General features: G+C 32.3%; 1 pseudogene across 1 annotated transcript; it reads right to left on the bottom strand.

The window, feature by feature from the left end:
- Window positions 1-931: 931 nt before the first annotated feature.
- Window positions 932-26112, bottom strand: LOC143240088 (polypyrimidine tract-binding protein 1-like; annotated as a pseudogene). The gene is made up of 18 exons (XR_013021567.1): window positions 25933-26112; window positions 23161-23185; window positions 16481-16582; window positions 15452-15598; window positions 14296-14443; window positions 13826-13963; window positions 13465-13516; window positions 10704-10762; window positions 10145-10307; window positions 9580-9663; window positions 9075-9208; window positions 7720-7753; window positions 6685-6777; window positions 6305-6402; window positions 5340-5458; window positions 4831-4908; window positions 4397-4460; window positions 932-3033 (listed from the first exon to the last, which is right to left on the bottom strand). The product of XR_013021567.1 is annotated as a polypyrimidine tract-binding protein 1-like (transcript).
- Between the last annotated feature and the right edge of the window lie 1151 nt (window positions 26113-27263).

Below are 27263 nucleotides of genomic sequence, written 5' to 3'. Positions count from 1 at the left end.
ATTTGAACGTTTAATTAGAAAGTGCCTGCTAGTGGTGGGTAAATACACGCACGTATGAATTCACATTTTAGCAGGTACAATGCCTTTGACTGCATAACCACAAACTGCCCCTACCAACAGAAAAGTACTATGTGGACGTATGACTTAAAATTACCATCCATCATTAATATGGTGATAATCTAAGATGTATAACCAGAAACTGGTATTTTGTTATCATAAGGAAATTAATACTTGCATGCACAACCATAAATTACAACGTAATCCATTGTCAGGATGTCAAAACCAAAGTGTAATAACGATAGTGTTAATGTCAAGCAGTGGCATATTTAAGAGCTAGAGGGGCACTCGGGCACAGGGCCCATTGAAAATTTTATTCTATGTAAAACTGCATGGGATGTAGGGGCCCACACAACCTAAAATCGTCACTGTTGTCAGGAAGGTCACATCTATGTCCAAAAATTACTGTAACAGTCATGATTAGCAAGATACTTAATTGTAACCAGAAATTATCATTTCTTATTAGAATAAAGGCCAACTGAAAACTCCAATTCTATCATCATAGCCAGAAATTAGTGTCAAGTCATCAGGAAAGGTAACATCTAGCTGCATAACCAGAAATTAGTTTGTACACAAAGTACTGTCAACTTTGAAATATTAATTCTAAATCTGATTTATGACTAACCAATTCATTTTGTAAAAATTACTGAATGAAAATCTAGTGTACTGCTACCCCAAAGAGCTATGTGTATCCCGAACAACATTACACTGTTAATATTATAATATTCAGAAGTTGATTAGAAGAGTCAAGAATTACTGTAGGGAAATACTTGTCTCCAAATTTGTTACTTGTCTTCTTTTTTCTCTCTACATTGAGCAGTGTAAGCATGGAAAGTACTGATTAGAGATGACAGAGCAGAGACCATAACACAAATGAAGTTCAGAACTTTAATAACATAGTAAAGATAAGTGTACAGAAAGAGTGCTGCATTACAGTCATGGAGAGAAAGAAAGAAAAGCTCAACTTGGCATTTCATAAACTGACCAAATATGAACACACAAATAAAAGACTGATCATATGCTTGTCTTTTAGAATTACACCAATAATATAAATACACAAAACACATCTCCCCATGAAAAAAAAAATCACCTTGTTACAGGAATGAAAAGAACATAATTACTCTATAGAGAAAAATGTAATGGATATAACCTGATGTGTATGACATAACAAAACTGCACTGGTTCAGACACTGTAGATATAGAGAAAAGTATAGTGGTTATAACCTGCTATACATGTTACAATAAAACTGTACTGGTATTAAACAATTACCTATTACTACTGTCTGCATGTGTATAAATATCCAAACCATTCCAAAAATAGATGGACGTCAACCAAACATTTGTCAGTATCAAAGACAGAGAAAAAGCTTTATATAATCTAATGAGAAGTAAAAAAAAAGTAAATATGTGCTTCAGTAAGTAAAAGGGCTGTATTACTTGAAACTAAATTATTTTATTTAAATGGAATGTGCTAAAATACAAATTTTATTCCAACAACTTGATCTCTCCAATACAATTGAGAGTTGAAGCTCTGTTTTCAGCAAGGTGTTAGGAAAAAACAACACCAGCTTGTCAGTGAAGGCACCTAATCAGAATGAGTTTTTCCACATTTTGAATTTTATAAAGCACAACTAGAATTATTTCTACTTCTTATGAAATACAAGAGATCCATCACAAATTATGTAGCTAGTGAGAAACATTAAGCATCAGTATTGTCAACCTTCAAGCTCCAATGACATGTAGCAATAACGAAAGCTGTATAGATGACAAATTTTGGCAGAAAGTGTCCAATTACTAGAAACAAAACCTGAGAACCAGTGTTAAAGTGAGAAATGACAGCTAATGCATATTCACACAACTGTGTACAGCATTCATTATATAACACTTCAGAACATTTTTAAGAAAAATATTTTATACTCAAAATAAAATGCTAAGTCCATAACAATAAAACCAGTTTTATGGAAGATTTGGTCCATTGAATACCATCTTTTAAATTAAAAAAAAAGGCATATTTGCTGTCTGGTTCTTACATCACAGTTTTCAGTGCATGATTTCTCATCTTTTTTCACTTCCAAGCTGCTAGAATATATAGATTAAACTAAGAAAGTGGCTGTTGGTTTTTATATTTCCTAATTAAATCAATAATGTAAATGATTACCATGCCAAGAGAGCAAGACCTTTTGTGAAGTGATACGATTAATTGTTTCTGCTCACATTGAAATCACAGATGGACAGAATAAAATCAGAATATCACTAAAACTGACAATTTTCTTTACAGATAAGTATGTTTCAACCTTAAATTTAAACTAAAAAAATTCTATTTTTTACTTATTAAATAGAGACTGCAGTTGTTTACCAACATAATTTTGTTTGGATCACAAAGGGATAATTCCGAGTTAATGTTTACAAATGAAAAACGTGCTTTTTGATCATGTGTCTGTAATTCATGAAAAATTTCTTTACTGTATATGAAAATAGAGCTTTACACACATTTAAATGGCCATCAACTACCACTTACAGTTGCACTAGGAAAAAACACAGCCTTATAATATAAAAAGGTCTTCACAAGACATTTCACAAAACAGCACAAAATACAGAAGTTTTGATATAAAGTATGGAAACTCTGAACTGGTTAAAAACCAACAAGCACATTAAAAAAATTCTCCTTAATGTGAGTTTCCTTCTATTACACAATTATTTTTTTTGTTAGAAACTGGTACATTTATCAATTTCTCAGAGATGAGACAATGTCCAAAAAGGGTTCAAGTAAAGAAATCTGACATTGGATGAGTTCTGGTAGATGCTAGTGGCACATGAAACACCAACCCCAATCCTAATCTTGTTTCCAGGTTAGAAAAGTATAATATCAACTGGAACAAGCTGCATGGCTGGGAAGTGGTTATTGTTTCAAATGGTCGATTTCGAGAAAGACACTCTCAGGTGACTGGAATCTGTTACCTGGTAGTTGTGCATTTTCTGAAAAATCAAAACAAATCTTTGAACTCAAATTATCAGATCAGTATTAACAGTTTCACAAATGTTACTACCAGACTATTAACTCTCATAAATACACTTCTTATCATGTACACTATTGGTAGATTACTAATACTACATCTTACTGGCTAAACATGCATGTTTGTCTCACAGCACTGAGCATAAAACACACATGAAAGCATTTTTTGTGTAAAACACAATGGATCTCTGAAGCAATTTGTATGGTCATTAAACTAACAATGATATTCTTGTTTGTTTTTTACTTATTTGAACAATGGCCCTTTATTAAAACTGCAAAGTTGTGTACTCATAAGCAAAATGATGAAGTAATTTTAAAGAATCCATTAAAAATTAGAAACAATCCCAAGATCTACATGGACCTTTATCAGTAATTTTAGGGTTAAGAAATGTATTGTAATGTGTATAACATGTTCAAACTTGCAGCAGAATCTACTATATATTCATGACACAGCAGATACCATAATTTAGTTCTTAATGAAGTAACCAATAAACCATCCTGTTGCATTGCAAGTTTGTTTTAAAATAGTAATATACCAAAATGTTTCCATTCAGTTCTTTAGGTCAGTACCTACACATCCATTAGTGAAAAAATTCACCCAACCTCCACCCTCCTGGTTATTATTAAATTTTCTTTCAAACTGCTTCCACCATCAAGCATGAATCAAGGAATTTTTTAACAAACATTCCACAAGTTTCAAAATAAATACTTCTCCTTAAAATAAACCTTAAAACAAGTCTTGCTTTTCCTAAACAAAAATATCGTTTCTGATAATACAGCACTGTAAAAAAGTTTTTACTGGAAATCAGAATAGTATTAAGTACACACTACAGAAATAGCATGAACAAAGAATACCAGTTAAGACTGGACTACAGAAAGTAAGATAAAGATAGAATAATGGACAAGAGTAGGATATAGACAGAATAATGGTCATGTGTAGACTACAGACAAAATAATGGTCATGTTTGGACTACAGAAGTAGGATATAGACAAAATAATAGTCATGTTTGGACTATAGAAGTAGGATATAGAGAGAATAATGGTCATGTTTAGAATACAGGAGAATAAAGATAGAAAATTAGTTAATTATCCATTATAGACTAATAAATCCTGAACACTGGTGAAGTTTCAACAGGAGATATAGCTATTGAACATTAATTTAGTTTAGATACAAGTGCATGAAGCATTAATGAAAGGAAAAATCTGAATTTTATCAGCACACCTAGAAATGGGTATTTGTATACAACTTACATCACCTATTGCTGTAAATATTAACAAAATTACATTGAATCTATATTGCAGTTTTAGTCAGAATAACCAACTTACAATCAAGGCAATCACTGCTTCTTCAACAGATTCCATCTGTATGAGTGCCATCCTTCTATCCTTCCTGAAAAAAGGTAATACCTGATGAAGTTCCTAATTACAACTACGATACAAATTACTTCTGTGGAGTGAAATTATGGTGCAACATTTTATTCACTGGTTTAACTGTACACACTGATAAAATAACTGTTAACCTCCAAGAGTTTTTTCTGGTTTTCTTCAAAAGGTGGACCCTTATCAATCGGGGGACAAACTTTCAAATTTATGTCATTGGTACTATTTTACGCAGGCTACACATCAAGGAGAGACTTTCATTTTATCACACAAAGATTAGTAATGTTCCTTTGTCATAAGCCTCAACACCTATTATTCAAAAATCAGTTTCAATAAATTGTACCAAATCCACAACCTGAATATAAAATAAAAATACTTACTGAAAGAACTTGAAAGCAACAACATCTCCACCAGTATCTTGGAAAGATTGCTTTATATCCTCCTCTGTGATACTAGCCCTGGAAATAGTTTAAAATGTGCTGTACTCTTGAAAAGAATAAAGCTAGAAAGTTAGCAGTTTACATTACTGATTTAAAAATTTTTCTTCTGGACATCAAAATGTCAATATTTTGTATGTTAGGCTTCACAATACTAAAGCAGAGAGAGAAAGTTGCAAAATTTACCATTATATATTTCTGTATGGGAGACCTTTTTCACAACAGTTTCTCATTTACACAAAAAAGGTCTATACATTTGATGAAATTTAAATAACCAGGGGAAGGTATCTGATATCAAAGACAAATTTTCTGCATGGTTATTCAAATATAACATACAAATAACACCTGTGTACTTGTATATTCATTCTGGAGTTTCCCTAGTTATTTAAACAGAGCTAACAATAAGCATCATTTGATAATTAACCCTACTAAAGTAACTGAATTAAACTCACGGAATGTTTGAAATATGAAGTGTAGCTGATGGTGGGTAGATGTTTTGATAGTTTTTGGAGCCTGGTTTTTTGAAACGGTGAAGGGGTGAATTAGTGAAGTCTTTGGTCAAGCCAGCATCCTGAAAAATTAAGAATAAACATCTTTATAATCAGCTAAAACTACTAGAATCAGCAGTGGCACCTTTATAAATTTCTTAATCACCTAACAAGCTAAGAATTAGGATTAAACAAGCTAAGACTGTATTAAAATAATTAGAATCAAACAGACTGTTATCATGAGTAGTCAAATTTCATTCTTACTAACTGTCAATATTTTCCTTCATTTTTAGATAATTTGGACAAAAGCCATGTTTGAATGTTTAAAGAAACTGCTGTGTAATTTGAAAATAACATTTGAAATAACCTTGAAGTGTATTCATTTTTAAGTTGTTACTTCTTTTGTAGTCACATAAAAGCTTCCTACAGATAGCCACCTCAAATGTAACTGACAGACTAGAAAATAAAGACAGTTATTTTAACAAATGTCATTTGACCACCACTTTTATAATACATTCACAGAACATTTTTTATGGTAATGAAGCATGAACCATGAACTTTCACATCCACAGCTTGGGCACACTAACCACTCGGCTACAACTGAGAGATAACTTTGCATATGTATAATAGTTAAGGAAAGCCACCCATAAAATTCAAACTATATGATTTGAAAACTTTAGTAGTTCTACAATACAAATCAATTCTCATCTCACCACTAGGAAACAAATAACTAAACATCTGACTTATAAACCAAGGTCAGTAATTATATATACGAAAAAACTAGTTTGAAGACTGCTTGAATGTGTAGTAAAAGAAACTATGCAACAAGTTTCTACTGCAAACCATTCAAGCCTTCTCTGTACTTTACTTTCTACAAAGATGATTCCTTATCAAATATAAAGAAACTATTCAAATGTTTGTCATCTTACAGACTGGCCTTCCTTTGGCATCTGAACGACTTGATGCTTGGATGGGTTAACTCGCATCTCTTTTCCAAAAACTTTGATCTTGTCCAAGTTGGTCAAGGCTAAAGAAAAAGTAACATACCATGTTCAATCTCCAATGAAATACAACTAAATTTTTACAAAAGAACAAATGCAGAACTTACTAAAATATAAACAGTACAGTCAAACACACTGCTAATGAATTAACCATTAAACAGCAGCCATGATTAACTGATGCTGCTGCCAACAACATTCCTGCTGAAAATGAAAACATAACTACAGCAAGTTCTACTGTTGACAAATAGCACTAACATCACAGCTACATCCATTACTCATTTTAGGAAGCAAAAGAACAAGAGACGTACCTAACTGTGCTTGATGTGGCTCAGACATCTGAACCAGAGCATTGTCTTTCTTGTTAAACAAAATTTTAACACGTACAACATCACCGTAGACACCTGGCGAGAGAAATAAATTGAACTGTAAGTAATAAAAAAGCGACAAACATTTCAACAGTACAAAAACAAACAATAAAAAAAAGCCAAAAGCATGCTCATTTTAATTTTGAAAAATTTAAACAAGACCAGTTTTAAAACAAAACCAACTTGCTCTACAGTTATGAAAAACATTAACATGAGGATGCTGAGAAAGACCAAGACAAACATCTAGATACAGTGAATGCCAGCAAACTCATTAACCAACAGTATCTCTAATAAAACAGGCACAAAACATTTTAACAAGAAACAAACAGGAAAACTAATTATACTATCAATTTAATATCCTGAACATGACCAATGGTGGTTTTGATTAAATCAATTTAAACTTTATTTACTTCCTTTTGTCAAAATTAGTTTCTACTACAGTGCTTTTCTGGTTTAATATACCACTAAGTGGTTCAAACCTAAACTGTATTTAAAAGATTTACTTAGGGTGAATTAGTGCTGCTTCTTTAGAGAAATAGAGTGAAATTTATTATGTTTCTCAGTATACAACCATGTCTGAAATATGACTTTAATAGCAATTTTTAAAGATTTTATGATCTAGTGTTTATGGAGTGTTAATTTATTTTTTCTATTATTTTAAGGTTTTTATGAGTTAGTAGTAGTATACCGTTAATAATTATTTTTCTATCGTTATTTTCAAAGTTTGTATGAAGTAGTTTTGGTCAGTGATCTGTAATTCCTAGTATGACAATCAGATAAAGGTGTTGAATATCACTGTTAAGAAATGAAACTACTTTGTAAGCTGTTCTCAATCCTTGTCCTGTCAGAAGAATAAACAACAGGATACAAAGCAAAACAAAGAACTGTTTGTGTTTCTGAAAACAAAACAAAAAAAAGTCCTAGCACTACATGTTTGAATGAATAAACAAAATACTGAGTGCTTGATTACAAACATACCAAAAAGGATAAAAAGAGCATCGGGCGTGACCTTCTATGGGTCAGAGCAACAGGAGCGGAGCAGAGCAGCAGAGTGGAAGGAATCAGTGTGTTCCGAATAAAGAAGTCCACACGGGGAAGACACCAGCAGGCCAAGTAGGGAGAGAGAGAAAGAGAAAAAAAAAAAAATCATACGAGATAAACAATCACAGTAGATAATGGTAAGATGAAGAGCATTTATACAAATTTGCTCTCAAACATCAACCACGACTGGCAAGAGATGATAGATTACAAAAAACAAAATAAAATATCTAAGGAAACAGGCAAAAAGTATACAAGGGTTTGTTTGGTAATAGTTATTTCTTTCATATAATTTCTCAATTTCCCGTGCAATAACATTTTATTTGTTTGAAGCTTTAGAGAGGTAAAAACTAGTGGAGCTTAAAACAGCCTCTGATATAAGTAAAGAGTAGGATTTCACATGAGAAGAAAATTTATTTAATCTCTGGAGTATGTAAAATGCTTCAAAAGATAAAAGAAAACTAATCTAAACAACCTCTAAAGTATGTATGGGCTTAACATGAAAAGGTTAAATGTTTTAGTGAAAAGCTACACAACAGTCTACATTTTGTCCAATGTGGGAAATCACACTCTGAATTTTAGCATTTAAGTATAAATTTGCCATTGATCCATCAGAAGCACAAGAACATTGACTAATTTGAACAATCTGAACACTAAGCAAGCAAGGCAAATACTGCTATTAAGTGGCACATCTCGAGTTTCAGGCTTAAGTACAGAAACACTGTATACATTTTCAGAGAAAATACATTAACTGAAACATTTTTATTCAATAAAATATTTAACTGGGAACAGATTAACAAACTAAAGTGATAGTCCAGCATTATAAAATTAAATATTCCTGAAAAAGATGTATGAGTTGGGCTTACCATACAACATAATAGAATTAGATAACACCTCAAGCATCAGTATAAAAATATTTCAGAATGGAACATATTAGCAAATTCTCCTTCCTCATTACAGAGGTGTATTTAATTCAAAATCCAGTAGCTTTTCAAAAGTATCTCATTGCACCTCACTTACATTGGAGTTATCAAACCATAACACTGTTACATACACTAACCAGAGGAAAGCAAGGTTGTATTCCAATTAACTCTGTTATCTGACACTTAATCAGACATAGTATGTAATATCAAAATATCACACATGAAAAATACTTGTTTTACTAATCAATTTGACTAAATAACTTGTATTCATGCCCTTCATTTTGCTAGAAGAGAACCAAAGTGTCACAAAGTAAGATTTTACAGAGAGCTATGTTCCACACATGTGCAAGATAAACAAAACCTTGTACTTACCTCTTCATTTAGATTGCTGACTAACAGAACACACCCACCAAATGTTTGAGGACTTGGAAGGCCAAGCCCAGCCAGGCTCAGGGTTGTACTGGCCCCAGTACCTGAGGGCAGGGCAAATGCCCCTAAAGGTAGACCTTAGAGAAGAAATGTAAATACAAGTGTAGCATATTTTCAGAGAAAACATATCAAACTCAAACATATATCTAGCAGAAGAATGTATGTAAATTACATATAAACACATTCACTGATTTTAATCCAAATATCTAATGTAAAATGACTAATGTAATCATATTCTACAGATAACTATATGTCTCAAGGTATGAACAACTTTAATGGAAGTTCATATAATCAGGTGAAAGTAAAAATAACCTTATTTGATACTTGTTGCATATGGCAAATTAAATTAATGAAAAAAAAAGTTCAAAATGACAGTTTCCTCCTCCTATTTGACAAACTAACCATAAAATAAATTAGTTGCGAGGAAAACACAAAAGGCAAAGCATACCTCCAGCTGCTGCAAAAGCAGCTGTTAGTGGTGATCCCAGGCCAGACAGACCTGTGAAAGGAGATCCCATCACACCAACAGAACCTTGGTCGAAATAAACCAGAATACTTATTAAACAATGTTTACACCTTTACCTGTAGAAAGCAAAATAAGACATATCGTGCAAAGAGGAAGTGAAACAGCCTAGTTTTACAAGAGATATGATCAAGTAAAGAAAAACCACTAAAAGCAAAATACTAAACAAAAAGTGCATCTTAATTTGGCATGTTAATAACACAAAGAAACATCTGCAGATAAAAAAAAAACTTGTTTGTTAAAACAATGATAAAGCTAAACATACTACAGGATGTTATTTAGCTAATCACCAGTGAATAAAATAAATGTATCGTAACCATAAATAAAATTCATAGGAAAAAAATAATTACAACTACCATTTATAGGAAATATGTATATATTTTTACTGAGCAAAAAACTAGATCATAGCCATACTTTTGAATGTAGAAGACACTCCCCACAGTGATTTTAAGACAAGCATCAAACTGTCACAAAAACAGCTGGTTCTCACCTCTAAAACCAATACCATCCAACCCTGTGTCACCCATGGGTAAGCCTGGGTTGGTAAAATCTCTACTTTTGTCATTGTTGTATTTCACATTCAAGTTGTTCAGTTTGGAGTAGTCTATTCGTAGCGTACAACAGCCATTGTAGATGTTCTGTCCATCCAGAGACTGATAAAATATACATTATTACATCAACAAACTGTACAACAGAGAAACATTGAATAAACAACAAGGATATTGTACAACTGATTGTATTCAAAGAATGAAACAGATCAAGCATGCTTAAAGAATGTATTATAAATATTTAACATACCTACACTAAAAGAAATAATTTCATTAGTGGAAATTAAAAAAACACATTTGCACAACATTTTTCACTAGTAATATATAGCCGTAAAACCACAAATTACTACATCAGGCATTACCGGGAAGGTGATATATAGCTGTATAACCAGTCACCAAATAGCTATGTATATGACTGAAATACAAAGTTGAATATTAAACTATATACAACAGAAACAATATTCACCAACTATTACATCTATATGAATGTATGAATCTCACCAGTTTTGCTGCTTGTGCAGTGATAACATCTGGATACTGGATAAGAGCTTGGAATGATCCTGATGACAGAAAAAAAAGAACATAAACCCCTGCATAAGAAAATGGGAGAATAAACAGTAATCCTATACAAGATACCACTTACTGAAAATATCTACTAACATTATGAAACTAGATTCACCTTTTTTGTTGCCCAATGTTCACATTTATTTTGGAAAAAATAAAAATGATTAATATAGTTCTTTAATTAGAAGCCATTTATTTTCTATAAAGCAGTATTAAGATTCCAATACCCACTGAAAACTCTCAATCACATATTTTTTCCACCATGAAAATATTCACCAGACAAAAAAAGAAGCATTCGACTAAAAGCATACACACAAACTTGGAATTAAAACATTTTCAACCTCAATACACGTGTATTCGAGATCAGCGGTTCCAAACAACTGGTCCCCAAAATATCCAGTGAAAGTCTTGCATTCTCTTGCAGATGTATAAAAGAAACAAAACTCATAACTTCCACTTCAAAACTCTGTGTAGCCAGTGCCAACCATTCTGTATTTTGTTCCAACAATAAAACTAGTGTATGAAATTGTTTGCAACTTTATTAAAACTTTATAAACACACAGTTTAAAAAGATAAAAAGTTTGTACTTTTGATAAATTATCCCCCCATTATGATCTTTATTTAATAATTTGGGAAATTACTTAAGGAAATGGTGTGATTACAATATTTACATCTGTTCCAGATTTTAACTTGTTACTTCTTATCATCTATAAAATATAAATTTTGTATATATTTTTTCTTTTTTATTAATGACTTACTCTCCCATATGGTTTCAAGTAACATACAAGATTGAAAATACTTCTAAGTAACCCTAAATAATTAATGATTTTTTAAATTTTATTTCTAAATAGAATTTCTGTTTATATGTGTACATAAACATTTTATCTGTTTTCCAACTAAATTTTTATTTTAAGTTTGTGCTTCATTGCAGTAATATATATATTTATTGTGATGAAAAAAACCATGAGGTTAGAGTTAGCTTCGTACATTTGCTTTAAACAATCATGCCTGTTGAGGGTTCACTCTTGTTCAGTCCAACCCAGGGGTGTTTGAATATTACTGTTGCTATGATAGTAAGATGTTTGGTACTTGAACGTTTCTTTACAGTTTCAAACAAGCTTGTTTCAACACATGTAACTGTATGTTGTTTCACTACACAGCCAAAATTAATTGTCACTAGTGAATATACATAACAGTTTAACATATAGGTGGTTTGAATAACACTGCCTGACCATAGTTAAATGATACATCCTGTTACATTACCAAAGGATACAGACATTATAAACTACAAAGAAAATCACTTTACAGCACTTAAAAAGTTGGCTTTGGTCACATTCCTCTTATTATAGACAAGATTTATATTGGAATTTGAAATGTAAGTGTATCCACTCCAACTGTAAGAATATTAGTTTTCACTGTATTATTGAGATGAACATGCTTAGTGTTTCATCACCAACATATGGGTTTTATTGTTGTCACTTATATACTGAATTTGTGAAATATCAAAATAAACTTTTCCCATATCAGTTACTGTTTTAATTATAAAAGCAACAACAGAGGTGTGGATTTACCACAAAGATAGTAAAAAGGAAGAACAAATAAAATTATTACAAGTATAAACAAATCACAAAATACTGAATTTATTTTATTACGAACAATATAAAATTATGCCAAATTATTGAATTTAAAACTGCTAATATAAATGCAAAAGAATCGCAAACTCTCAGTTCTATGTGCTAAGCCTAATTTATTAAAACACCATGCACTCACCAGATCTTAACTAACATTTGTGGATCAACCTCTTTCCTAAAAATACATCTATTTTGAGTTTATTTTTTAATATAATGATTAATATAAATAGACATACATTATAGCATGATATAAACTACTATATAAAAATAATATTCACATACATCCAATGCAGTTTTTCTACAAGCAAGTTTTCTAAGGCTCATAAGAATATGCTGTTGATCACTACTAAATACAACCTCTACATAAAATGGCAACTACCATAATAAGCACCATGGACATTCATGTCATGAAATCCACATAACCTTTTGTCACATGCTTTGCTTATCAGCTACGATTTGTCAAACATGAGATACAGAACTGGAATTACATGGTACTGAAATTGACTTCTTTGACAACAATTGGCTAAAGGTTTTACAACTAAGGTTTAACATGTCTAAATATTGTTTAAAAAAAAAAAAACACTAGATAGAGGTTTAGATACCAATCAGAGATGGCAGAAGTAACACTAAAATGCAAGGATTTTTTTTTCAAATATTAAAAAAAATATTTTTTAGAGCTTAGAGGGCCGTTTATTTATAGTCTATATAAACAGCACTAAAATGCAAGGATTTTTTTTCAAATGTTAAAAAATTTTCTTAGAGGGCACTTATATAATCTAATAAAATTATTTTTTTTATATTATATTTCTCTTTAAACTTCATTAAATAATATAATTTAGTCTATGTAATTGAATGCTGTGCTTCTATTTACAAAAATAAAATCCAATAAAAGATAAGTTCTCTATAATTTTTTTCAATTCAAAAATGTGATTTTGCCCTCACAATAAAACAAAATGGCCCCAGTGATTAAAGGGTTAAGAAACATTATAGGCACATAAATACTAATGATTTTGCTGGTTTTTGCAGTGAAAAATTTAGGGACTACTGATATATATTGTTCTACTTACCATTTTTGGTGAATGTTATTATTTTCAGAACCTTGCCTACTCTAGAAAAAATCTGAAAAATAAGGTTACATGTGTATTTTTCCATCATCCAGGAGACAATATTTACTAAAAACTAAGTTTTTTTCTTTAATATTGAAATGTGTTGAGTTGTAAATGAATACAATAACACTTTCTTTGAAATTGTGTTGCTAACAATGCTAAAATGTGTTCTCTATAATATTTAGTATATTTATAAATACAGCTGACCAAAATCACCTACTCCCTTATTTCAGAAAATACCTTTACATAACAGCCTTATTAACAGAAATATTAAGGATATTCTTGTTTCCTAAACAACTAATGAGTGATAACAAAGGCATACTTGATGTAAAACATCCAATGTGATGGGATAAATCTGGTTGTCCACTATGACTCTCAGCACTGTGTTTGGTCCTCCTTGTGTATCGGTTTGGCTTGAGAGAGCCTGGGCTGCTTGTAGAGCTGCCTGGGTTGACACCTGCTATATGAAATAACTGTTAACAATTGAAAGCTACAACACAAAAACCTACCAAAATGTTCTTATATTTATCTTCAGAATATGATAGAGAATGTTTCATTTTAAACTTTGAGAACTTGTGTAACCTAATAAAGCTCAAGTTACACAAGATCTCTAACCTACAAAATGCTGTACTCGCTATGTGCTGTCTGTTTAGTTCTACAAAGAAAACTAGCTAATCACATACTGAGTTGGGACATGTGGTCTGTTTAGTTCTATGTGAAAACTAGCTAATTATTTACTGAGCTGCGATACGTGGTCTGTTTGGTTGAACACAAAATTAGCTACACACTTACTGAGCTGGGATTCGTGCTGTCTGTTTTCAACTCTTTATGATTAGAAAACTGGACGTGACAGTGCGCCCCTGACAGTTGGAGTTCCCGAGTTGTTATAGTACTTTACCATTGCCATGGCAGTTGTCTCATCAGCCATTTCAAGAAATGCCTAAAAAAGGTTTTGAAAGTGAAAGCATTTATACATGATTAAAATTATTTTTATCTTACAACTAGGGCAAACAGTTTATGTTTCAAATAATACATGCAGTTTAAGGTGCCAAAATTTTGTTTTTAGTTTGGATGACTTACTATTTATACAAACTGTAATAACAATTCTTTAGATATAACAAACAAAGCTCCTTCTACCAATCCCTGTGCAGACACTAGTAACTCTTACATTATCCAAACTTGTAACTTCAGTGGATCAAGCACTGAAAGAAAACTTCTGAAAATGACACTTTTACCAGTTATTTTTATGCAGACCAATGTTTAATAAGAGTATTAATAAAATAATAACAAGTTTTAACACAAAAGTAGATAAAAATAGTTGAAACAAAACTGGCTTCGTTTCAACTATTACCTAATTTCGTGTTAAAAACTGGTTTTGTTTCAACTATTTTTACATACTTTTGTTAAAAATAGTTGAAATGAAACCAGTTTTAACACAAAAGTAGGTAAAAATAGTTGAAATAAAACCAGTTTCAATACAATTAGGTTAAAAATAACTCAAAATCAGTTCAAACATCAAATTAAAATCAAACCAAGACTTAATGTGAATCAACTATAAAGACCAATTGTTTAACAAAACAAAGTTGTCCCATAAAGAAAGTTCATGTGTTAAATGAAGTACATGTGGACAATATTACATAATACAGTGGTTAAAACTCATTTCAACATCACTGTTCTAATCACAATATTCAAAATCAATTACTCATGTCTGTCACTATAGAACCAGGATTACATATAGAAGTACAGTAACAAGAAGTACGTTATCAAAGTACAGAATAACAATGGTTATCACACGTAAAATGCTTGTGAAACCTTTAAGATAATTTAAAACACAGTTCCACTAGTTTAACCACAATTTCAGTATCTATAAAATAAAAACTGAAAATATTGAAACATTGGTTAAATGACAAAGAGAGCCAGTGAAATGTTAAGACTGGAGATCACTCACTTGGTTCTTTCCTTTCAGAAGCAGGACATTTGTAATTCGACCAAAAGGAATACCCAAATTAATGACGTCAGTTTCCATAGCTTCATTTGGAATGTTTCGAACGTGGACCACTCTAGATGGCTTGTTCAGATTTCTGTCCAACTTCACCTGAGCAATAGCAATATGATTTCTTTTTTCTTTTTTTTTACTTTAAAACACTAAATTATTTCTTTGGATCACATTAACTCAGATGTTCCAACTACCACTAAGTTTCACTTCACTAAGGGTAATTATTTATACATGCATAAATTAAACATCAAATTATAATCATTTCGTAACATTTCCACACAAATCCATCTTAAAACTTTTTTCCTGAATGAAGAGTACAGTTATAATAATTGAGTTAAACCAAGAGTAAACAGTCCACTGGAGAAGGAATAAAACTAAATATGTAGATTTTACAATGATAACGACAGTACAAGAAGCTGCTAAATCTAGAGGGAGGAAGGTTGTAGGGTACACCCCTCAGATAATTAATAATTTAAAGTTGCTATACAAGTCAAATATACAAAAGTAAGGGTGCTACAGCCACCCCAATTCCAACACTTCTACAGTCCAAACCACTAGGTTAAACCAAGTTCAATTATCAAATATTGTAGCACGGTGATGAACCAGTGATATTAGTGCAAAAGCTCAAATATGAAACAGAGCAATTTGCCAGAACCTTTTAAACTATCATTCTTTAATTTCATTCTCTATGTAAATATTACCATGTTTACAGAATTTTCTAAACCACTCATCAGGATTTGAGAAAAGTTTCTTATTTAACATGGCTTGCATTTCACTAAAGACAGCTGAATTATTTATCTTAACACAACAAATATCACTGTTTTCCATTGGTAACTAAGATGGGATCAACCCTTTATCATCCATGGAAAGGTTTCTTCTATTACCATAATATGAGCAAACATGCGAGTAAAGATAATCAACATGCTAAAAACTATGATGATTCAGAGGTTAGCTTCAAGGATGGACCAAAAGCATTCCTACCTTTTTGGCATCATTATTATTATCTCTGTGGTCGGTGTGAGAGTTCATGACACCACCATTACTAACTGCAGTCGCCTGAGAAAACAGTTCGTCAGAGCCTCTCTGAAAGCAAAGAAACAATCATAATTAACTACAAAACTAATGTTCTTGAAGCTTCCATGTGAAACAGTTCGATACAAGCAACACTAACATTACTACTATTAACCAAGAAATCATCATTTCACAGTTCATGACAAATCATCTTCAAATTTTTATTAATGAGGCCTAATTGTCACTTCATCTGGTTCTTAGGACTAGCTTCACTTACTAAGCACTGATGGGCCACGTGCTTTACAATATAATTGTGACCTACACCATCAAAACTGCTACACAATTACACTAATTAAGACAACGCTTTTCACCTATCACTTCCCTTAAATTCACATTAAATATTTTTAGGGTGTGGTCAACAAACTGACCACAACGAGGCAACATGGTACTTACCACCTGCTACCGATTAGTAATGAACGATGGCTAACTTTACTTCACGTGCATTGAAATCGCTTTTTGTATGGGTTGTTTACGCGTTAGAAGTCACTGTAACCAACAATGATGTTGTTCACGCAGTCGCCACAAGCAGGAGAGAAAACAGAAATGCAGAATGCACAAAGGAGAGCTGGCGTACGTCACAACATGAGAAATAACAGCGATTAAAAAAAATATCACTTTCACGGCCAAAAACACCGTTCAGTCAATGGTTATTGGAAGCCTACATGCGCGCACTCATCAAGATGGATGGGACCCGCCCGTTTCACGCCACCAAATCGTCACGTTTAACAAACAAAACTGTTTTAATACGCTATTAAGTTGTACTTTTTCGGATAGCACATACAGTATTTGGCGATAAGCTTAATATGTAGGTTACAAAACCAAATACGTTCGTAAAGGTTACAATGGGGTGGCGACTTTACCCCACTTAGGAGCGTTGTCACTTTTAAGTAATTAAATTACACTGCGGTCACTATGACAACTGGTCGGTATTCTCTCTCTGGTCTACCAACTTAAACACTTATGATTATGCGTGATAAGGGGAGGAGGAGAAAAAAGGTAGTATAGTTGATTCCAAATACCTGTTATGCAAATATCTGTAACTGTCTTACAGTTGTTTACCAGTAATTCGATTACTGTAGTATTCTCCAAAATCGTTTATGTTCGATTGTAATTCAAGTTTAGTTAAGTGCTAATCTTTCTTAAACATACAAGTACAAATCAAAAACCGAAACGGTAGGAACCATTGCGAAACTGTCGGTTGCGTTCGGGTTATTAATTAGTGCAGCAAATGACCATTGATATTCATTGTTTTCCTATTTCTCACAAAAGAGACTAAAACGATAAACTCTGAAAATCCCGTTAAAAAAAATTGTCTGTTTTCAAATATAAATTTTATTTCTATTCTATTCACTGGACCCTACGTGACAATGTATTCGCATGATAAAGTAGTTTTCTACAGTAATTCTGCCCTTACTTTTAAATTTAAAAAACACACGTTACTAAATTTCCAATATCTGTTAACTTGTGACTCTCCAATATCTGTTGTAGACAATGGAACTATTTGGTACAAATCGGTAATTATGTTTTTGTAAAAATACTCGTATTCGATGTTAATCCACTGACGGTTTGTAAAGTTCGAAATGTGTAAGCATACCTGGTCAAATATTTGGCGATTCAAAGTTAATAAGCATTAACCACAGTTGTAACTTCCGAGGTTTATCGTACACCAACTGTAGCAAACCAATATACACTGTATATATTTCACCTTTAGAAACTCGCGCATCTATGCATTGATACGTAGCGCCATCTATTGGATTGGAAAGATATTTAATTAGTGCATGATACGTTTACCGTTGATATTATACCTGTGTGTGGATTTTTATTGGAATATAAAAGTAAGCTGGAGAAATCTTGTAGCGATAGTCCGAACCGTCTACTCACCCTCTGACGTGATCAAGTAGGAAGTAAACGAAAAAAAATGTTATACCGGCTATGTTAGGGACCCTTTTTTTTTTTAGCTTATTACTAGTATCTATATATATGTCGTAAACAATACTTCGAATGGTCGGTTTTTCAGCGAGTGAATTATTTTAAATTAATGTCAATCCGTTTGTTTTTGAGTTTCCCGCAAAGCTACACGAGGGCTATCTGCGCTAGCCGTCCCTAATTTAGCAGTGTAAGACTAGAGGGAAGGCAGCTAGTCATCACAAACCATCTGCAACTCTTGGGCTACTCTTATCAACGAATAATGGGATTGACCGTCACATTATAACGACTCCACGGCTGAATGGGCGAGCGTGTTTGGTGCGACGGGGATTCAAACCCACGACCCTCAGACTACGAGTCGAACGCCTTAACCCACCTGGCCATGTCGGGCCTATGTCAATCCGTACTACAGTTCTACCGTACTTGAAATAGCATACATTTCAATGTTTCGCCACTAACCGACTAACATATACACCGTATCTCACTGCTCCGTCATTTACTTGAAAAAACAAAACAAAACAGAAAACAGACACCATTAGATCACAGAAATAGATGAACATTATTCCCTCACGTAAACATTTTTATTAGCAGCCTTGGATCCGACCTATGTAAACAGCACATACAGGATGTTGCCAATTTACTAGCCTATTGTAGCAGAAAATAGCAGACGCGTAATAGGTTACACAGCAGCAAGATACATGGTAGACTTATGAACATCCACTTTTCCCAGTTTTAAAAGCAACGAAACTTGCAGTTTCAAGCGAAAATGCAAACAAAAAAGATGGTAACAGTTACCTCTCAAACATGGAGGCACAAAACATGGTTTAATATTGGGTTGAGGAATAATTCGTGAGCGTTTTTTCAAGTTAACAAAATATATTCATAAATGAAACGCTTTCGCAAAATATTTCATGTCATTTGGTAGATAATTTTTTGCTCTAATAGATGGTGTGTTTGATTTTCATATGTCTTTAATTTTTGCTTTCATTTTCAGCTCATTAAATGGAATGTCAAGTGGACAAAATCGAGCATTTTCGACACCATCTGCTTTTCGCATTTAATTTCTTGCAATTTCGTTTAAAACAATGCATACGATATACCTAGGTATTACATGAAATAAAGTATCATAATAAATGTTTTGGGTGTAATTTGTTCATGCATTGAAGTATTGTATAGTCTTGCATGTAATGCTTGAATGAAATTATTTAAAAACGCTCACGAATTATTCCTCAACCTAATATTTAGAAGTGGTTCTTGTATATAATACATAATAAATTATGTATCGAATGCTCGAATTACACCTTACGGAGAAGACGAATGAACATATCACTATGACACTATTAGGTCATGCGATTCTTCTCGGAATGAAAAGACGCCACTATGAGACATTTTACAACAGTGCTGCCATCTCGAGTTATTCCATGTGAACAGAAATGTTACCGACAGTGAGACTAATTAATTAGGCTAATCAAAGTAAATTAACCTGTTTGTTTTTTCACTTCGTGTATATACATACTCACTAGAAAATTTACCCCAATAGTTCCCAAACCAGAAAATATTTCGGAATTTGGGAACAAAAGGATGGAATTACTATATTCCCTTGGAGACTAGTAATGCCCTTAAACATACAGATACCTAACTAAGTGATTGCTCAGCTGACAATCGGACAAAATTTCTACAAAACCAAACCATCGCAAGTCTAAACGAAATCTAATAGAAGTAATTATATTAAACATGCTTGATTTCTAACAGTTTTATACTTTTAAAAGGATGGCCATCACACATTAAAGGGAAGATAATGACCACTCTTCCCTAACTGTATGATACAACATGATCTATTGACCATATATACTATAATACAGTATTAAACGCCCTAATTATAGGCTTGAAATATAGCAGTTTTAGAGAAATGTTCATTTTAAATTTCATGCAAAGCTACACTAGGGCTATTTGCACTAGCTGTTCCTAATTTAGCAGTGAAAGACTAGAGAGAGGCAGCTAGTCATCACCACCCACTACCAACTCTTGGGCTACCCTTTTACCAACGAATAGTGAGATTGACTGTCACATTATAACACCCCCACAGCTAAAAGGATAAGCATGATTGATGTGACAGACATTCAAACCTGCAACCCTCAAACTACAAGCTAAGTACCTTAACACCTGGCCATGCCGGGCCAACTTAAAAGAACGCAGCCAGTCAGCCATCTCCACCTGCCACCTCAACTCTGTGAAATGAAAAACAGGGATAACTGTCACTTTTATAATGCACCCACAGCCAAAATTGAGGAGGGTATTAAATGACATTACATCTTCAACCCCATACATTCATTTACAGCCTGACATGCTAACTATTAGGCCATGTCCAACCTTGTTTTTACAAAAGAACAAACAAGGTAATTTATAGACTTGACAGATATTAGGCATTTTTATTTTTAAACTACATCTTTAAAATGCAACCATGTTTATTCACTTCACATAAAAAAGCCAATATCACCAAATATACTTGTGAACTTTAGAGTATACAATTAAGACAACCTAACAGGTCCTTTATTTGCTCTTCTTATGAAGCTATGGTTTTTTGTACAGATGGTACCCTAATTAAGCTTGAAAATGCAGACAAACTACTGATTCTCCCAACTGAGAAATGTAATGGGTTTATTTTGTGCAAAGCTACTTATGGATTATTTGTACTAGCCATTCATAACTTTGAAATTATAGACTACATCAACACAACTTATTGTCATTTCATCAGTTATTCTAATTAGTGGGATTTGAGTGCCACACTTTTCTCAAACTGTGGTCTATGGGCTGGTACAAAATGCAAGTCACTAACACTTAATGCCACAGCTGAGACAATATGACAGAACAGAGAAGAAAGAGTGAGACAAGTACTTTGTCCCCAGACAAAAAATGTTTGAAAACCACTGTTGCAATGGGACCATGTCCCCAAAGTACAAAGGCCAGTTTTTTTGGTTCAGGATGTCAACTGCTGATAAAAAAATGTAGGTGCACATGTACAAGCAGTATGTCATTTAAAACATTCAAGTTCTGATAACATCTATGTACACTACATTACAGATATAAAAATGTACTTTTACAACCCTCCACCAGGTGTCTAAAAGGTAAATATAAAATAATTATCTCCCCAACCCTCTCCCACAAAAAAAATAAAGTAAGTAACACAAGAGGTACAGAAAAACTAACACAATCCAAGCAGAAAATACAGCTAAATATGTATGTTGGATACAGATGTACACATGCCTCACATACCAACTGACATACACTTACCAAAATCAGTTAATGAGCCCATCAAATATTTATTAGTTAAATTTTCTGGCACACTGATTAATGCCATTCAGTCAAATTTATTAAACCTAGTTCTTTTGTGTTATGTAGTTTATCTTAACATTGACTTCTAATCTATACAGTTCACTTCTGAAATGTTACAGTAACCTATAAACACACACACACACACACACACACACAATTTAAATAATTTGCACTTCTTGACATGATATATTGTAAAAATAGGCCATCAGGAATTTTTTCAGATTATATTTGGACTAGGAAAGTGGTTTAAATAGTTATATCAACATCTATGTCAATTTTTCAAACTCTTGTTTAGATTCTGTAAAAAACTTTTTTATGGTCCCCAATGTCCCAAAATATTTTGACAAATTCTGGGATTTAACATCTGACAATTATTTTTTTTTTAAATCCTAAACTAAGCACCTTCAGGCAATGTTAGGAATCAGTTAAAATATTATTCTCTAATTATCACAGAAGATACATTAATTTACCTAACTTGAAATATATGTAACACACAAAAATCAAGTAAGAACTAAGCTATGTATACATTTTATAAAATTATACCTACACATAGAAAATTTGTACTTGTTGAATGAAGGAGAAAAGTTAATTAACTTCAAAAAATAAAAATGCTCTTGTGACAGAGAAAACTGTAACACCTCTTACACACCAGTGGAAGAAAAATTTAAAATATCAATTATACAAAAAACATACATCTACTGTTTTTAAAGTTATCAGCTATTCTCTTAATGTTGACAACAAATATCAAACAATATAAACATAAGCCTCATTACTGTTCTGTTAGATCGTTAGAACTAAAACTTTCCAGTAATAAATATAGGTCAAATCATGTGACCTTAAATCTAATAACATTAATTAGTGTTCTACAGGTATACCAGTTTAATAGAATTCTAAAAATGAACATAAATTTAATAAGAGTTTTGGTGGATGATGTTTTTAAAAATCATCACATCTCTTGACAACTTCAAGTAAATCATAGTTTAACAATAATACTGTAACATTTGCCCACACAAAAATATTACATATTAAGGCTATTTCCAATTATACACGGACAGAACTTTCAATTGAAGCTTCCTTTAGGTCAATTACACAACTTTTTTTTTATATTAAACAAAAACCACCCTGTAAAAAGTTCAAACTAAATGAGCTATATTTTAACTTGTACTAAATTCAGATCTGTTCATTTGTTTTGGGGATGAGTCACTATCTGACAGAACACTATTATTTCAATCTTATTCATATTAACATGCATATAATTCCACACCATAAAATCATTCATAATGTCATACTTGGATTAGTTCTAAATAGATCTCAAACATTTTGTAACATACCTTTAGTCCAGACTTTCGGATTCCTCTGAAACAGAAACAAACCCTGTTAATTGTAGTGATTACAGTTGTAATGGTAAACAGTGAAAAACTAGAGTACTAAAACCAATATGGAAATCTTATCCTTATATTGCTTTGATTGAGGAAATACCAATATTTTGGAATAAACCAGTCAAGACTATCAGGCCATGTCACTGTCTAAATACATGCATCTTTAAAGCAGTGTTTAAATAATTTTTCTTGCAAACAAGTAAAAAAACTAATAATGTAATGTGTGATACAATTTGGTAGAAATGACCAGACACTGCCAAAATTTACTTTGCATAATTTGATCATTTTCAGTTTAAGGGTTTGTACACTAATTCAGAGATTATATACTTAACAAAATGTCCATGGTTTAGTAACAATAACAAGCACTTGTAAGAAAGCAATAACAAATTTCTTTTTAATATTTTTGGCTTTAGTAAAAAATTTTAAAACAGGAGTTTATTTCACACTGTTTACTTTTCACTAACACTGAGTTGTACTATAACAGAAAACTTCTTGATGACGAGAAACCCATTTGAAATAAAAATGCATCTCAGAACGGTTTGTATGTGTGTTAACACTTACTGATAAGGAGAGAAATTTTGACCTTCCTAGGCCATCTTCAAGTTAACAAAGAGTTTGCAACTGATCATTGCCAGGCACATCTTAGGGACAAGAGAGGAAGCTTGTCATTCCCAATGTATCCAAACTTTTTCCAAACTCATTTCATCACTTAACAGCTAATTGTTACATAAAATACATTAGGAATTAACTTACAGCAATTCTGCCAAAGTTACAAAAGAATAAAATCACATTTTTTAAAAATGGCTTAAATAAAAACAATGCCTCATCCAACACTAACAACTAGTTTTGAGGCATTAGTTAGACTTCAATTACAACATTCTTGAGTTTGGACATCTGGAAACTTTGCCCTCCCATAGTGCAACATCCACATAATTAATGCAAGGAGCAAACAAACAGCACATTAAAGGGAAATTTCATTCACTCTCTACACTTGCCTACTGTCTAGACTTGTTTTAATAATAACCGTTTGTTTGTGATGAATTTCAAATTTATAAATATGGTGAAGAGTTGTTCTGTATTCATTTGCACCAAAAGTTGAAAAGACCTGAACTTTCCTTCAACACGATACCCAGTTTCAACTCACCATAACAGTAAGCATAAAGCAAACACTTATGGGATTTTATTCCTAGCCTAGAATACAGTCTTAAAACAATTTGTTGATAACTGCTTTAAACACTAGTTCAACCTGGCACTTTACTTTTCAACACACGTTTTACTACAGAAACAAGCTACTGAAAAGGTGTTGAGTCTGAAGGTTATTAACCACAAACACAGGAAGCTACAGGATACTGCACACTGGGCCACTCTGTCAGGCTGTTGATCCACCAGTTGGCAGGAACAAAAATCACGCCCAGTTAACTGCAACTTTATCTAATATCTTAATTTCACAATCAACAATGCCTCCACATAACACACTACAATTGATAACTTGAAAATCAAAGAATATACAGGCTGTTCGGAAAGTCACTGTGCAGTTTTGTAATCCTATTTTATTCAGTCTATTTCAAGCCAGCAAAAATAGCAGTTTAGAAAGAAAATAAGAAGGATCCAAACTTGTATTGATGCCAACGGGGGTCACTTTCAACATTGTTTATAATTGTCATTCATATTTACCTCCTGTATTCTATATTGAAACGTGCCTGTTAATAAATATAAGTGCACAGTGACTTTCCGAACACCCTGTATAAATAACTGAAGAATATGGACAGCTAATTTAGCAAGAACATGTGTATACAGTAGACTACATAAAGTTGCATACACACAGCTCTACTTGCTTCACTACTGTTTGCCCCTTTGTCAAGATGGCAATCACATTACAAAGCAAAATCACACAACTCTAACGTCATTCCAAACTAAGTAATATTGCCAACTTATAATTAATTTTAAACAATAAAATCATTAAACAATATGCCCCAAAATTACTTGATTAAATTAATGTCTTCAAACTTTAAACAACAAATTGTTAAATATTGCCAGTAAATATTGAGATTTCTTAAGCTTACAAAGGCCCAAGTTTAAAATCAATTATTTCTTCATTCTACTTTTGCATCTCTTGAATTAAAAAAACAGAGTTATGGGATACAAAGTGAAGGAAAGCAGCAATTTGTAATAAGATAATGATTAAAATTTAAAAAAAAAAAACAGCGAACAGTATTTAGTATATCATGTTATATTCAGTACTAATGTAACACCAGCACTAATACCTGTTAATAATAAAAAAAACTTCTCGAAACACCGTATACGTTACTTGTATTACTAATAAAATTTATTTCATTAACCATTCAACTTTATAATATATTAGATTACTGCTTAGTTTTAATTCTTAGTAAGAGCAGTAGTAGTTGTACTAATAGTTCAGATAGGAACTGGGCTCATTTTTCTAACATATACGGAACAAATTAGTTGTTTTTTTTAAATGGGCTAATTTACTCTCATGTTCAGAAACTTAATTGCAGTAATTTAAGCTTGACATTTTCAGAGTTAACTTGAACTGATTCAGCCGAAAAAACTACTTTAAAATCATTTTTCTTACTCTTAGGCTTAACATCCCAAAGCATAATATTAACTGTCCCATTGTCAAGATTAAGGCTAAGAGCGAGTCCTGTGACCACAGCTTCCACATTAAAGTATGTATATATAAAAAACATTCTCAATTTGTCTTACCCGTTCAACACATGTAAACCCGCACCTAACAACATGGAGACTTTTTTTATATATTCTTAAAGCTTCGTTTCCTAAAAGTAAAACGTACTTCTTTCTTCTTCAATAAAAACATGCAATAGTAAGATTAACAGGTTGTTGTTAGGCCTACTTCTTTGTTGTGCAAACAAGATATGGCGGAATTTTAAGAATGAGCAATACAGCTGTCGACGTTATTTGAAAGATTTACATGCTCGAACTACAAGTTTCCCAGCAAATGGAATAAAAGAAAAGGTTATGAAAAACAAATTATTTTTAGGAATATCACAAATTTTTAACTTAACATTTAAGCTATTTAATTATTTTCTTTAAAAAAACGCTAGAGTATAGCGTGGACATATAAAATTATAATCGAGATATAACATGTTATTAAACTAGCTAAATTTATTTTATCACAACACTAATTTAATACGAGCTAATTTTTTTTAAAACAAAATGTTAGTATTAATATAGTTCTTAATTGTATAACTTAATAAATATTCAAACGCTCCAGGCCCGGCATGGCCAAGTGTGTTAAGGCGTGCGACTCGTAATCTGAGGGTCGCAGGTTCGCATCCCCGTCGCGCCAAACATGCTCGCCCTTTCAGCCATAGGGGCGTTATAAAGTCACGGTCAATCCCACTATTCGTTGGTAAAAGAGTAGCCCAAGAGTGGGTGGTGATGACTAGCTGCCTTCCCTCTAGTTTTACACGGCTAGCACAGATAGCCCTCGAGTAGCTTTGTGCGAATTTTAAAAACAATCAAACGCTCCAACTCAACATTTACTAAGTAATTTTTATCGATACAATCTTAAATTAAAATTTGGCCACATATACTAATGATAGTAATTTTGAGTAACAATCTGCATGCAATTGTTAAACCTGTATATATATAAAACTTGCAACAGGTCAACAAAATAATTAATAAATTCGTAATAAACATGTTATATTTCACATTGGTTCCCCAGTAGTTTGGCGCCAAGCCTAAAAATTATGAGTTATAATATTACAAAAGATTAATATAAGCCACGTGTTGTTAAGGAAGCACAAGAAACTACAGCAACTTGTGAATGTTATTTAACATATCCGAGAATAAGTGGCTATAAAAACCAAAAGAAAAAACCACGTCAAGAAGCAGTTTAATAATAGGCTTCATTTATAAAATTTCTCTTTATTATTTTTACCTGTCAATTAAAGGCAAATGAATCAACTTTCGTACAGTAAAATTGTTTTGTATTAGAGGTATTTAAAAACATATTCCAGTGTTATATTTCAGTTAAATAGGTGATATTATGGTTTAAAAGTTAACCTTTTATT

The sequence above is a fragment of the Tachypleus tridentatus genome, chromosome 13, assembly GCF_004210375.1.
Source record: "Tachypleus tridentatus isolate NWPU-2018 chromosome 13, ASM421037v1, whole genome shotgun sequence".
Classification (NCBI taxonomy): domain Eukaryota; kingdom Metazoa; phylum Arthropoda; class Merostomata; order Xiphosura; family Limulidae; genus Tachypleus; species Tachypleus tridentatus.
The sequence above is the reverse complement of the archived record's forward strand: the minus strand, read 5'-3'. Positions and strand labels throughout refer to the sequence as shown.